Genomic DNA, 12,843 nt, shown 5'->3' with positions numbered 1-12,843 from the left:
AAAACACCAGCCTGAAGATGACGAATGGGACTTCGTCGAAACGTCGCCAAGACACTTCCAATTTTACGCGGGAGAAAACCCGAACAACCAAAGACCTACATATATATATATATATACATACATACATACATATATACATATACATATACATATATATACACACACACATACATACACACACAAACACACACACACACACAAACACACACACACCTATAATAAAGGTAAAAAAGGATATATGCAGTGTTATCTTCATTTTAAATATCAAAAGGGTTTTGCGGCTCCCAGTGTTTTGTTTTTGGTGGGAAACGGGTCCAAGTGGCTCTTTAAGTGTTTTGGGTTGCCTACCCCTGCACTAAAGCCTTCACAGAACAACAGCACTGGGAAATGGTATCTTATTTTAATGATTCATCACTGAGTTTCCTTGATGAGTAAAGATTTAGATGATGGACTGCAGGCATTCTACAAGCACTCTGCTATTCTGTTGCTGTTTTAGTTTCCAATACAAATATATTTATTATACCTATATAATAGATGCTTCTCAACTGCCAGAAGTACTGCAAATATTTCACGGCAGGCTCTCAACTGAAAAGAGAGGAGAGAAACAACTTTTAAAGAACCATCAAGGCAAATGCGTCCCACTATTTCTGCTTGTGGCTGTTTTTTTTTTTTTTAAGAAATCCTAAAAAGCTTCTCCCACAGTCTTCAATCAATATTATCCCCATCTCAGCACACCTATTGTTTGTTATGAATCATTGACAAAACGCACACTGTACAGCTTTCTCTAAGCCTTCCAATGGAATGTTGACAAACTGCTGAGCTTTCACCTGTCAGATGCTGGTTATCTTTTTAAATTCTACATTCCAGACTTAGTTTTTGAATTTAGGTGTGGGAGGAAAATCTGTATTTTGCACAGTTAAAGTAATGACTTTTCCTCTCAGCAACTTGCAACCATAAGAGGTGTTCTTTTTCCCCTTCATGCTGTTTCTGAATCAAAAGAATCCACACTCTTAAAATTTAAACTAAGTGGGAATAACGGCACTGTAATACTCAAGTGAACATCAAAACCCAAAGTTTTTTTTAATATCTGAAACTTGAAAATAGATGTGTCAGGTGACTTACTAACCATATCTGGGTTCCATAAATATATCTGGGTTCCAACATTTCAAAAGGTGCATTGGGACTACTTCATAATAATTATAATTAAGCACATGGATGAGGTGTATTGACTGGGAAAATAGATGGATTCTTCTTTCCATTGAGCTCTTAGGCATTCCTTTGTTAAACTATAGAATTTGCCCTCAAGGAAGGGATAGTGACTATTTGGTTTATTTTAAAAGGGGGACTGGACCAATTCAAAGACAAGTGGGCTATCAGTGCTATCTCCTAAATCACTACTTTCTAGATCACAAGTCTTTGATAACTAGTTGCTAAGGAGCAACAATGGAAAGAAATCTATCATCTTCCTCTCCATGCTGGTAAATTTATCATATCTGAATATCTTTGGTTGACCACTGTGTGCCACTGTATGCAAGATAAGATGAACCCATTTCAGCATGATTCTTTTAAATACACAGTTACATTATTAAAGTTAACAAAGCACATACAAACTAACACAAATGAATAAAGCACAGAAGCAATAAAGGAAGAAGGAAGAAAAGCAAAAGTGCTGAAAAGAATTGAAAAGGAAAAATGAAAAAAAAGAAGCTTCTGATTTCTTTTGCAGCAAATACAAGTACATTTATAAAATTATTTCTTATTCTATAATTACAAAAGGCCTTCACTTTTTTCTAATATCCATTTTTCCTAATCTTCAGAACCATAAATCATAACTACATTTTTTCTGTTTCATGCAAAAAGTCTATAAGGGTTTTCCAGTTGACCATAAATGTAGATATTGTTTTTACAGTATTCAAAGAGGTTAATCTAGCCATCTCTGCAATTTCCATCATCTTCAATAACTGTCCCTCTGTTGTAGGTAAAGTCAAGTCTTTCTATTTTTAAGCATATAATAGTCTCATTGCAACTGTCCTATTTAAAAACAAAGTTCTGTGACTTTTTTCTAGTTGCTTGTCAATAATAATAATAATGTTGGAAGGGACCTTGGAGGTCATCTCGTCCAACCCCCTGCTCAGGCAGGAAACCCTATACCATTTCGGACAAATGGCTATCCAGTCTCTTCTTAAAAACTTCCAGTGTTGGAGCATTCACCGCTTCTGGAGGCAGGTTGTTCCACTGGTTAATTGTTCTAACTGTCAGGAAGTTTCTCCTTAGTTCTAGGTTGCTTCTCTCTTTGATTAGTTTCCGTCCATTGCTTCTTGTCCTGCTTTCAGGCACTTTGAAAAATAGCTTGACTCCCTCTTCTTTGTGGCAACCCCTGAAATACTGGAAAACTGCTATCATGTGTCCCCCCATGTTCTTCTCTTCATTAAATTAGACATCCCCAATTCCAGCAACAGTTCCTTATATGTTTTAGCCTCCAGTCCCCTAATCATCTTTGTTGCTCTTCTCTTTAGTCTCAAAAGAAACGTATTTGATTTCAATTGTACTTCAACCTTTAAAATCTTATGAATTAATGCATCTATTTGTATCGAAAATGAATTTTTTACATGCCCACCAAACCTGATTCTTCTCATGCTTCCAGATCCTTTCGCCTTGGACATGAATCTTAATCTCCTGATCTCCAGCTATAATAGGACCATTACTTACTGCATTATTACAGTGAACAAGAAACTCATGCAAAAAATGCATTTGTTAAGAATAACAAGCCAGATGAAGGTATACCTCTTTCCTTCTTTGCACATGCTGCACACTTTAATATTAATACTGAAAGGTATCCTTATACAAATGTAGTTCCTTATATATAGATTTCTGTTTCATCATGATGCTTACTAATTCCACATATTTTTGTGCTGGAACATTTGAAGATAAAATAGATTTCTTGGTCCTGGCTTCATTCTAATTCCATCAAGACTCGAAAGCAATGTATTTGTAAAGACATCTGCTTTATCACATGAGTGTGGGCTGAGAGGTGTGCTTACTTAATATGATCACATAGGCTGTATGCCCATCCCAAGTACATGGAAGAAATAATATGTGACCTTTAGAAAAATGACCGTGTCACCTTGGGATTGAAGAAAGTACAAAACAAGTTCTTAATACTTTGCAGGAGAATCCATTTCAGCAGGCTTAGAGAAGAATTAGGTGGGTTCCCATGGACAGAAGTCCTCAGTTTAAAGCCTAGGAAAGCTGGGATCTTTTCAGAAACAAGATACTCAAACTACAAGTGCACATTATTCCAGTGAGTGGGGGAAAAAATGAGGGCAGCTTAGGAAGCTGCTGTGGATGCATAGGGAGCTTTTGACAAGCTATGAATTGTATGTGTGGAAAAATACATGGACGAATTTCATGTATAGAAAATAGAAGGTGGGTGGAATCACCAAGCAGGGGTACCATCAAGTAGTTAATACCTGCAGAAATTAAATTAGAAAGGTTAAAGCATAAGAGCGTACTCAGCAGTAGCTAAAAGCATCAAAAATAGTATTTGGGGACTATGTGAGCAATAAAAAGAAGAGAAAGCACAAAATAGACCCATTGCAAGAGTAATTCAGGGCTTCTCAATTGCTATTCTGCTTGTTTTCCAAAAGTGAGAACTTCTATTCAAATGGACCTAGATGAAATGATCAACAAAAGAAGGAAGTGGCAACCCAAGGTAAATAAAATGGTAACTAGAGTCACTGTTATGAGATAGGTGGCTATATGAATCATTTAAATTAATAAATGAGCTTAAGGCTGTAGAGCCAAACCAATTTTTATATAACAATTTCTTACATTTCGATGCTGTACAACTAAATTGGGACTCTGGGCAGTTCTTAAAGACACTTGCAGATGTTATCTCAGAGCCTATTTCTGTCATCTTTGAGAAATCATGAAAATGGACCTAATGTCAGAGGACCCAAGAAAAGGAAATACAGGTAGTCCTTGACTTACAACCATTAATTTAATGACCGTTCGAAGTTACAACTGAACTGAAAAAAGTGACTTATGACTACTTTTTACACAACCGTTGCAGCATCCCTGTTTGGTCATGTGATCAGAATTTGGGCAACTGGCATGTATTTATGACAGTGCATTGTCCTGGGGTCATGTGATCACATTTTGTGACCTTCTAACAAGCAAAATCAATGGGGAAGCCAGACTCACTTAACAACTGTGTTGCTAACTTAACAACTGCAGTGATTCACTCAACAACTGTGGCAAGAAAGGTCGTAAAATGGGGCAAAACTCACTTAACAACTGTCTCAATAACAGAAATTTTGGGCTCAGTTGAGGACTACTTGCATTGTTCCTTTCCTCAAAGAGGTGGGTGGGGAAAAAAGACTAGGGTAACTAGTTGAAATTAATATCAGGCAAAACGCTAGGATGGACTAATCATTCGTTACATTTGTATCCCTCTGCAATTAATATAACTCTTTGTTCTTAATAAGCCTTCAATTTGTGAGCACTTAGGAGAGAACATATTCCTTGGCAGGAGCCAGCATAAGTTTATCAAGAATAGATCATGTCAAAGCACTATATTCTATTTTGATTGAGTGATCAGCTTAGTCATCCATGAGACTATGATGGAACCTCGATTTCAGCAAAGTGTTTGACAAAGTACCCTGTGAGATTCTAAAACAGAAGATGGCAGAATGTGGATTGGATTATGCTACTATTAGGTACAGAATTAGTTGAAGAACTGTACCAAATAAGTGTCCTTTTCTCCATGTCAATTCGAAAGGGTCAAGGAGCATAACATGGGTCTCCATTGCTAAATGTCTATGGAAATTCTCAGTTATCCAGGTCATGATTGTCCCAAAGGTGCTTTTTCAAGAGGCAACTGGACCTATTGTTTTTCTTTGAAGAAGTTTCTCTTCTCATCCAGGAAGGTTTTTCAGCTCTTCAGCTGAAACTTCTTGGATGAGAAGCCAAACATCTACAAAGAGAAACAAGTAGGTCCAGTTGCCTCTTGAAAAAATACCTTTGGGACATGGGGCCCCATTCTACACTCTGTGCTGATCAATAGAAATGATTTAATGGGGTTTTTTTTTAGAAAATATGAATAATAAATTTGCAGATGAAACAAAGATAGGAGGAATAACAAACATGGCTGGCTGGGGAATTCTGGGAGTTGAAGTCCATAGATCTTAAAGTCGCCAAATTTGCCAAGGTTGGATACCCCTGCCTTAGAACATAGCATCAAAGTTTGGGAGGGTCTTGACAAGCTAGAATGGCAGAAATCCAAAGATGACTCTCAACAGAAAAAGAGGTAAATGTAAAGTTGTTTATCTTGGTAGAAAATGTTAAAGATACACAGGTAGGGTGGAGGAGAAAACCAAACTTGGAAGCAAGATATGCAGAAAGCATCAGAGGGTGATAGCATTGGCAGATATTGCTGAAATGGATAACTAACTTTGATTAGAAAAACAACATTAGCTACATTTATTGGTGACTGGAAGCCTTCTATGGACTTTTTGTGTAAAAATGAAAAAAGAATCTCTGATTTCCGATTTTGATTATTAGATAGGATATATTATAGAAAGAATAACATGTTGTCACTTTAGAGTAGGGGTGTCCAACCTTGGCAACTTTTAGACCTGTGGATTTCAACTCCTAGAATTCTCCAGCTAACCATGTTGACTAGAGAATTGTGGAAGTTGAAGTCTATACGTCTTAAAGTTGCCAAAGTTGGATCTCCCTGAGAGAGAGAGAGAGAGAGACAGAGAGAGAGAGACAGAGAGAGACAGAGAGAGAGAGACAGAGAGAGAGAGACACACACACACAGAGAGAGAGAGACAGAGAGACACAGACAGACAGAGAGAGACAGACAGACAGAGAGAGACAGAGAAAGAGAGACAGACAGAGACACACAGAGAGAGAGAGTTCTCCAGCATGATTGGATGGAGAATCCACTGGTGAGTTGTCTTAATCTTCCTGCTCCCATAAGACTAAGTCAGAGTTAAAGTCACACCTCTACTGTGTCCCTATGCCCCAGTTTTAGACTTAGTCTTTTGCTCCTAAGACACATTTTTCGTAGTTCAGGCTATTTCTGATAAAATTCTTACCTCCTTGATGAGAAAACCATTCCTTTCCTTCCCAACTAGTCTCTGTCCTGCAGGTTACATCTTAACCTGGGCCGAATTTAGGCTCCTCGTGAGCAAGGAGGCCTCGGCCTCTTAGGCCTGGGGAAGCAGAGCATCGAGATCAAAATGTATTTGTATTTATAATGGCTGTGAAGAATATCAGAAGCCACTTCTTTATCTTTTTTCTTTCTTTTCTATTTTTCTTAATTTTTTTCATTTCCTTGCACTTTTTCTTTTTCTTTGATTTCTTTCTTTTTCTTTTTTCCCATATACTTTAGATTAGTTTGCATTAGTTTTATCTTCTTGTTTAAAAGTTTTATTAAAATTATATACCAAAAAAAAGCATCTGAGTGCGCTGGATAAGCTGAATATGAGCCGATAATACACAGGCGGTCCTCGATATATGATCAAAATTGAGCCCAAAATGTCCATTGCTAAGCAAGACACATTGTTAATGAGTGTTGCCCCATTTTATGACTTTTCTTGCCATTGTTGTTAAGTTGAATCACTGCAGTTGTTAGGTTGATTACAAGGTTGTTACGTGAATCTGGCTTCTCTATTGAGTCTGCTTGTCAGCAGGTCACAAAAGTTGATCACGGGACACTGCAACCGTCATAAGTACTTGCCAGTTGCTGAGCATCTGAATTTTGATCACATGAGGATGCTGCAACAGTGATAAGTGGGAAAAATGGTCATAATTCACTTTTTTCAGTGCCGTTGTAACTAAATGAATGGCTGTAAATCAATGCAACCCTGTAAAAAAAACCAATCCTAAATGTCAAGATCAGGATAAGTCAATGGTTTTCTCTATTAAATATTGGTCAAACTACACACACACACACATAAATATTGCATTCAATTTTAGGCACCACAATATAGGGAAGAACTGACAAATTAGAGACTATTCAGAGAAGGACAATTAAGATAGTAGAAAGAAAAACATATGAAGTAAAGTTAAAAGCTTAGCCTGAAGGAGATGGAGAGAAGTCATGAGTGCTGCCTTCAAAAAAAACTTAAGGTCTATCATGTAGAAGATGTGGTGAACTTGTTCCAAAAGACAAAACAAGAAACAATTAGTTGCAACTAGTCTTAAGGTTATGACGGCAATTGAGATTGGAAGTTCCATTACTAAGTGATGCAGTCAAAAAGCATGACACTATATGACTGCATCACTTAGCGACAGCAATCCTGGTGCCCTCCATTGCTGTCATTAAGAGACAATTGTGGATTGTTAGGTGAGGACCTCCTCACAATTTCCTGCTGGCTTCCAACAAGCAAAGTCAATAGGAAGCCAACAGGAAATTACAAGTTCCAGGTAGTCAATCAGGTCCGCAAGCAGGTAAGTGGCTGTGCCAGGTGGGAGAGGGTGAGCAGGTAGCCACTGCAGGCAGTGAGGTGCTGTATCTGAGCTCCTCAAGGGAGGGAAGTCACTGGAATGCAAGCAGTTTACCAGACCAACTCGTAACCTATCCTGCCAGCTTTCCCATTAACTTTGCTTTTGGGAAGCTGGCACGAAAATTTGCAAATGGCTGTCACATGACATTTCAACCATCAAGTATGAGCCAATTGTCAATCAGCAGGATCATGATCACATAACCATAGGAGTTCTCAGTCAGCCAGAACTTTGAGGATTGATTGTAAATACCATTTGTTCAGTGCTGTCATAACTTCAAGTGGTTGCTGAACCAGTGGCTATTAATCAGGGACTACCTGTAAATGATAGGATAATCGATTTTTAATAAACATCAGGGTGAAAAAATCTTAATGTCTAAGAGCGATAACAGTGAAGCATACTGCCTTGGAAGGCTGGTGGACTCTCCTTTCCTAGAAGGAGGTTAAATGGACATCAATCAGTGAAATGTTAATCCTGGATTCCTGTACTGGGTGAGTCTTTAGATTAGTTCAGGGGTGTCAAATTCGCAACATCACGTGTCACAATGTATCGCGACTTTTTTTCCAATGCCAGCAATGGGGTGTGCGCAGTTTCGCCATAACGCATCCAGCCCACGAACCGGCAGTTTGACACCCCTGGATTAGATGATTTCCAAAGTTCCTTCCAATTGCATACATTAAAGGATTTTACGATTCCACAGCCAAGTTGCTTTCCATTATGAATATGTAAGACCACAAATATCACCCACAAAATGCCACTGATCTGACACTAATTTTGTTACCCTGTTACTTGTGTGTTTGTTTCTAGAACTGCATTATTTGTCCGTGTAGGGGATACTATTTTAAATGGCTTGGCCTAAATTGGTTTTGAAAAGGAAAACGACTAAGCATAAGTAATGATTATATAATGCTTTCCTTAGGATAGGCAGCCTTTCACTGAATGAGAGCAACTCTTCATTTCTGAGGGATAAGTTTTGTTTAAAATGAGTGGGGGTGCTGCCCACCTCTAAACAGCAAGGAACCATGGTACCATTTTTAGCAACACTTTCAGCAACATTATCAGAGGTTGCTCTAGAGGCCAATCCTCTCTCCCACAGTGCATGTGGCCCTGGAGGTATCCCTTGTGATAGATGCACATCTTTGCCTTGCATCTTTTTACAATATCCCTAAAGAGACTTTAATTCGATCCAATATCCAATGTACTAACACAACTCAGTTCAGGGAGATATACTAAAGCTACTTTCTTTAGTTCCTTTAATACTGTGAATCACAGTAAACTCACAAGATTTCACAGCTTAAAAACTGAAGTACCAGTCTTATGTTAGAAAGGCATTGCAAACATATTCTCTGGAGAGTTAACGTTATGAGTTGTCTTTCATCTTGTATTTTTCAGAATATCAAAAGGAAAGCTGTAGCTAAAACACGGGCAATTTTACCAAAACTATTCTAAACTTAACATTTCAAAGTGCCTTTATTTCAAGCCACGAAATCAATTTTCATAAACAAGGCTAACTGTCACATGCAATTAAATGTGGTCAATTTTAGGGCATGTTCAGCCCCAGATCACAAGGACTGATATCCAAGACAATGTTTCGGTGTTCACATGAATCCCATGAGCATTAGACATAACCATATTTTTATTCTTTCTCAATTGAGGCTGCATTTTGTGGTATGATTTTTGTTTTCCGTATATTTAAACAAAAAAATTGCAACGGTTTGACCTAATTGGAGCTACTATATAACCACAAGAGAGCCAGTGTAGCAGGGTGATTAAAAGATTAAGTTAGCTTCTCAACTGTGAAAACTTTAAGACCTGTGAACTTCAACTCCCAGAATTCCCCAGCCAGCATATTGACTAGGAAATTCTGGGAGTTGAAGTTCACATATCTTAACTTGCTAAGGTTGAGAAATATTGGATTAAAGTATGAATTAGAAGATGTTGGAAACATCATCCCACTCCCCCAATCTTTTCCTTTAATAATGCACAATAGAGGATTTTGTCTAGAGCAGATGTGAAACTTCCCAAATTAGTTAAATTTGGTGACACCTTTCTAGCCTTTCACAGCATGCCACTTTGCACTACTGCAATATGGTCTCTGTGGGGCTGCCTTTGAGAAAAGTGTTCAGTAATAATAAATGGTGCAAAAATTGTACTGGGAAAACAGCAAAAACGTAACTGTTCACCTAGCTTTTCAATTTTAATTCATTTAAATAATCTTGATTTTAATGCTTATTTTTACTGCAGTGATTTTGCTGTTCTGTTTAACACTCTGTACCTTCTTTAATTGTTATAAACCAATTTAAGTACAGAAAGACCATAAGAACATAAGCAATGCCTGTTGAATTGGAACTCTGGTCCATCTAGCTCAGTAGCCTGTTCTCACAGTGGCCAACCAAGTGCACAAGGAAGTCCATTCGTCACTCAGCAGATAGACTTCAGAAGCAGTTTTAGTATTATCCCTAAAATGCTATTGCCTTTCTTTCTTTCTTTTACAGTGGATGCACACGGAGTGAACACCTTCAATGAACTCTTTAGAATGGAATATAAATGTAATAATAAACACCCCAAATGTGGCAACTAGGCTGTTCATTATGCAAGATAAAGGAACTTTGGATGTCTGAACTGAAAGATCTGCACTGATTGTCGTTTGCTTACTTGACACAAGGTATCAGTATGAACCATTAAAGCCCCAAAAGGCTAATTTGTCCTTTCTCAGAAGCCCATCTTTCCACCACAAGGGAGAACACAAAGGGTCTTCATCTGACTTGTTCCCAGGTTTTGAAATATTCTCTTCAAACCTTCTCTTTGGTCCAAATCAGCATGTAAAAGATCTATGATATTTAATGTTAATTTTAATCTGAGGTCAGCTCAGTGGCCTCTTATATGTGGAGTGATGTAGATTTTGATCCCGGCCTCCTTATTTTTAGCCTCTACACGAAACTGCCAAGATCACCTGTCTGCTCAGGGGATGGTAGCATCAATTTGATACCCAATTATATATCACCAGCCTGGACTACACTGACAAAGTAGTCAAAGACATGTTACCACTATTTAGAGGTGCCAAGGTCTGGAGGGGAATAAACCAGTTGTAGCTGAATCTAAGCAAAACTAAGTTGCTGCTTTGTTTATCAAGGTTCTCTGCCAGCTCCAATACTGTCTATTGAAGGGACTGTACTGTCCTTAAGTGAGCAGCTCCATGCCTTAGTCGTCATCCTGGATTGATGCTATTGCTGACGGGGAGATAGAGGCCCTAGAGAGGAGATCATATGTCCAACTTCAGCTGATGCAACAGTTCTAGCCCTACCTTGGTAGGAGAACCTTGCAAAGTAATTCATACTCTCATCACCACTTAGTTAGGCTATTGTAATGTGTTCAACGTAGGGCTGCCTTTAAAAATACTTGGAAAGTGTAGTTTGTTGAAAATGCAATTTTTCTATCTTTCTATTCAAGATGCTATTAATATATGACATCTGTCCTCAGGTGCTGCAAAAGCAGCTAATAGGCTTCTGGGTGCAGTTTAAGATCCTGGTTTTGACCCATACAGCCCTATATGGCTTGGGGCTGAGATACTTTCAGAACTGTTTCCCACCATTGATCATTCATAAACCACCTGGAAGAATTGTTGACAGTTTCCTACTGTCATGAAATCAGAAGTGTGAAGATGTCAATGGAGATGTCAATGCTTGGAAGAAATGCTTCTCCACTGTGGCCTCCATGTTATAGAATAGATGTCCACTGGAGGTCAGACTTGTCCTGAATTTGGTGGCCTTCCAGAAGCAAGTTAAAAGTATATGTCTCGCCCAGGATTTTTAGGATAGTTGGGATAACACTGAAGGAATTGTTTGGATATTGCTTTACAGTACATCAGTTATCAGTCTTGTTTTCATTTTTACAATGTTACTTGTACTATGGGTATTTTTATTCTTCTTAAACCACTGGGATGTGCATTATTGCAGCAGGCTAAAACTTTAATAAATAAATAAAAAGTTGGTATTCTGAATACACACACACACAAATATTCTATGTAAGAAAATGATGAATAAATTAATCAAACAAATAAAACATCAAAGTAATTCATAACATGGAAAAACAATCTAAAACTCCAAGTCATGGCTGAAGTTTTGCAATTTTGTGAAATCTTTCTCTCTACTTTAACATGTTGAAAGAATGGAATTGTGTTTTCTTTTTTCAGTAGTTTATTTGAATAAAACAAAACTTTAGAGTAAAATCTTTGACATCTCTTGCAACTCAAATGACCATTTTGATTCTTTATTCACAATTAATGCAGAACTTACTCAAGTTCATTGACAATGAACCACCATTAACCATCAGGTTATAGAATTTGTAATGTTTATAAAACTACAACTGATGAAGCCTTAATTTATGAGGCTAGATTCATGTGCCATTTAATTCATGATTAGGGAGGAGTATCCAATATGCATTCATTTTTTAATCAACAAAATTCTGTATTTAAATCCTATCCTTATTTGTGAATTTTCAGCACATATGTAGAGATCATACTAGATTTGAAATAAAGGCAACTTGGCCTATTCATGAAACTGGGAGTCATACCAATAATAATAAAGAAGACAGCAACCTGCTTTTATAATTGGACTCAAACAGCATTCTTTTTCCTTTAATCATGTAGGAGGGAAGGGTGGGAATCAATCAATCAATATAAGTCACTTTTTCCAGTGCCATTGTAACTTTGGTCACAAATGGTTGTAAGTTGAAGACTACCTGTACTACCTGTAGTTACAGGTAGTCCTTGATTTATGACCTCAGTTGAGCCCAGAATTTTTGTTGTGATGCAAGACAGTTGCTAAGTGAGTTTTATCCCTTTTACAACCTTTCTTGCCGTGAATCACTGCAGTAGTTAAATTAGTAACCCAGTTGCTAAGTGAATCTGGCTTCCCCATTGTCATTTGCTCATCAGAAAGTCGCAAAAGGAGATCACATGGCCCCAGGACACTGCAACCGTCATAAATATGAACCAGTTGCCAAAAATGAGCATTTATATGTGATTCATCAAATTCACTCCCCAAATAGCACCCATACTATAGGACATTTACATTTTAATATGGAGTAATCCATACTATGTTTAATTGGATTAGAGTCATGGTAGTGCTGTGGTTGGAATACAGTATTGCAGGCTGATTCTGCCTACTGCTTGGAGTTCGATCCTAACCGGCTCAACCTTCCATCCTTCTGAAGTCGATAAAATGAGGACCTAGATTGTAAACCGCTTAAAGAGGGCTATAAAGCACTGTGAAGTGATATATAAGTCGAAATGCTATTGCTATTGCTAATTTAAACTTAATTTTGGTT

The 12,843-nt window shown here is 37.8% G+C and overlaps 1 long non-coding RNA gene across 1 annotated transcript; it reads left to right on the top strand.

Annotated features, from left to right (window-relative positions):
* The first annotated feature begins 2,640 nt into the window (after positions 1-2,640).
* Positions 2,641-11,087, top strand: LOC120311097. Its single transcript, XR_005557522.1, has 3 exons — positions 2,641-2,778; positions 3,648-3,712; positions 10,011-11,087. It is a non-coding gene; the product is annotated as an uncharacterized LOC120311097 (long non-coding RNA).
* Positions 11,088-12,843: the final 1,756 nt, after the last annotated feature.

This window comes from Crotalus tigris, unplaced genomic scaffold, assembly GCF_016545835.1.
Source record: "Crotalus tigris isolate CLP2741 ecotype Arizona unplaced genomic scaffold, ASM1654583v1 scf7180000018308.1980950, whole genome shotgun sequence".
Classification (NCBI taxonomy): Eukaryota; Metazoa; Chordata; class Lepidosauria; order Squamata; family Viperidae; genus Crotalus; species Crotalus tigris.
This window is presented reverse-complemented; position numbering and strand designations above follow the sequence as displayed.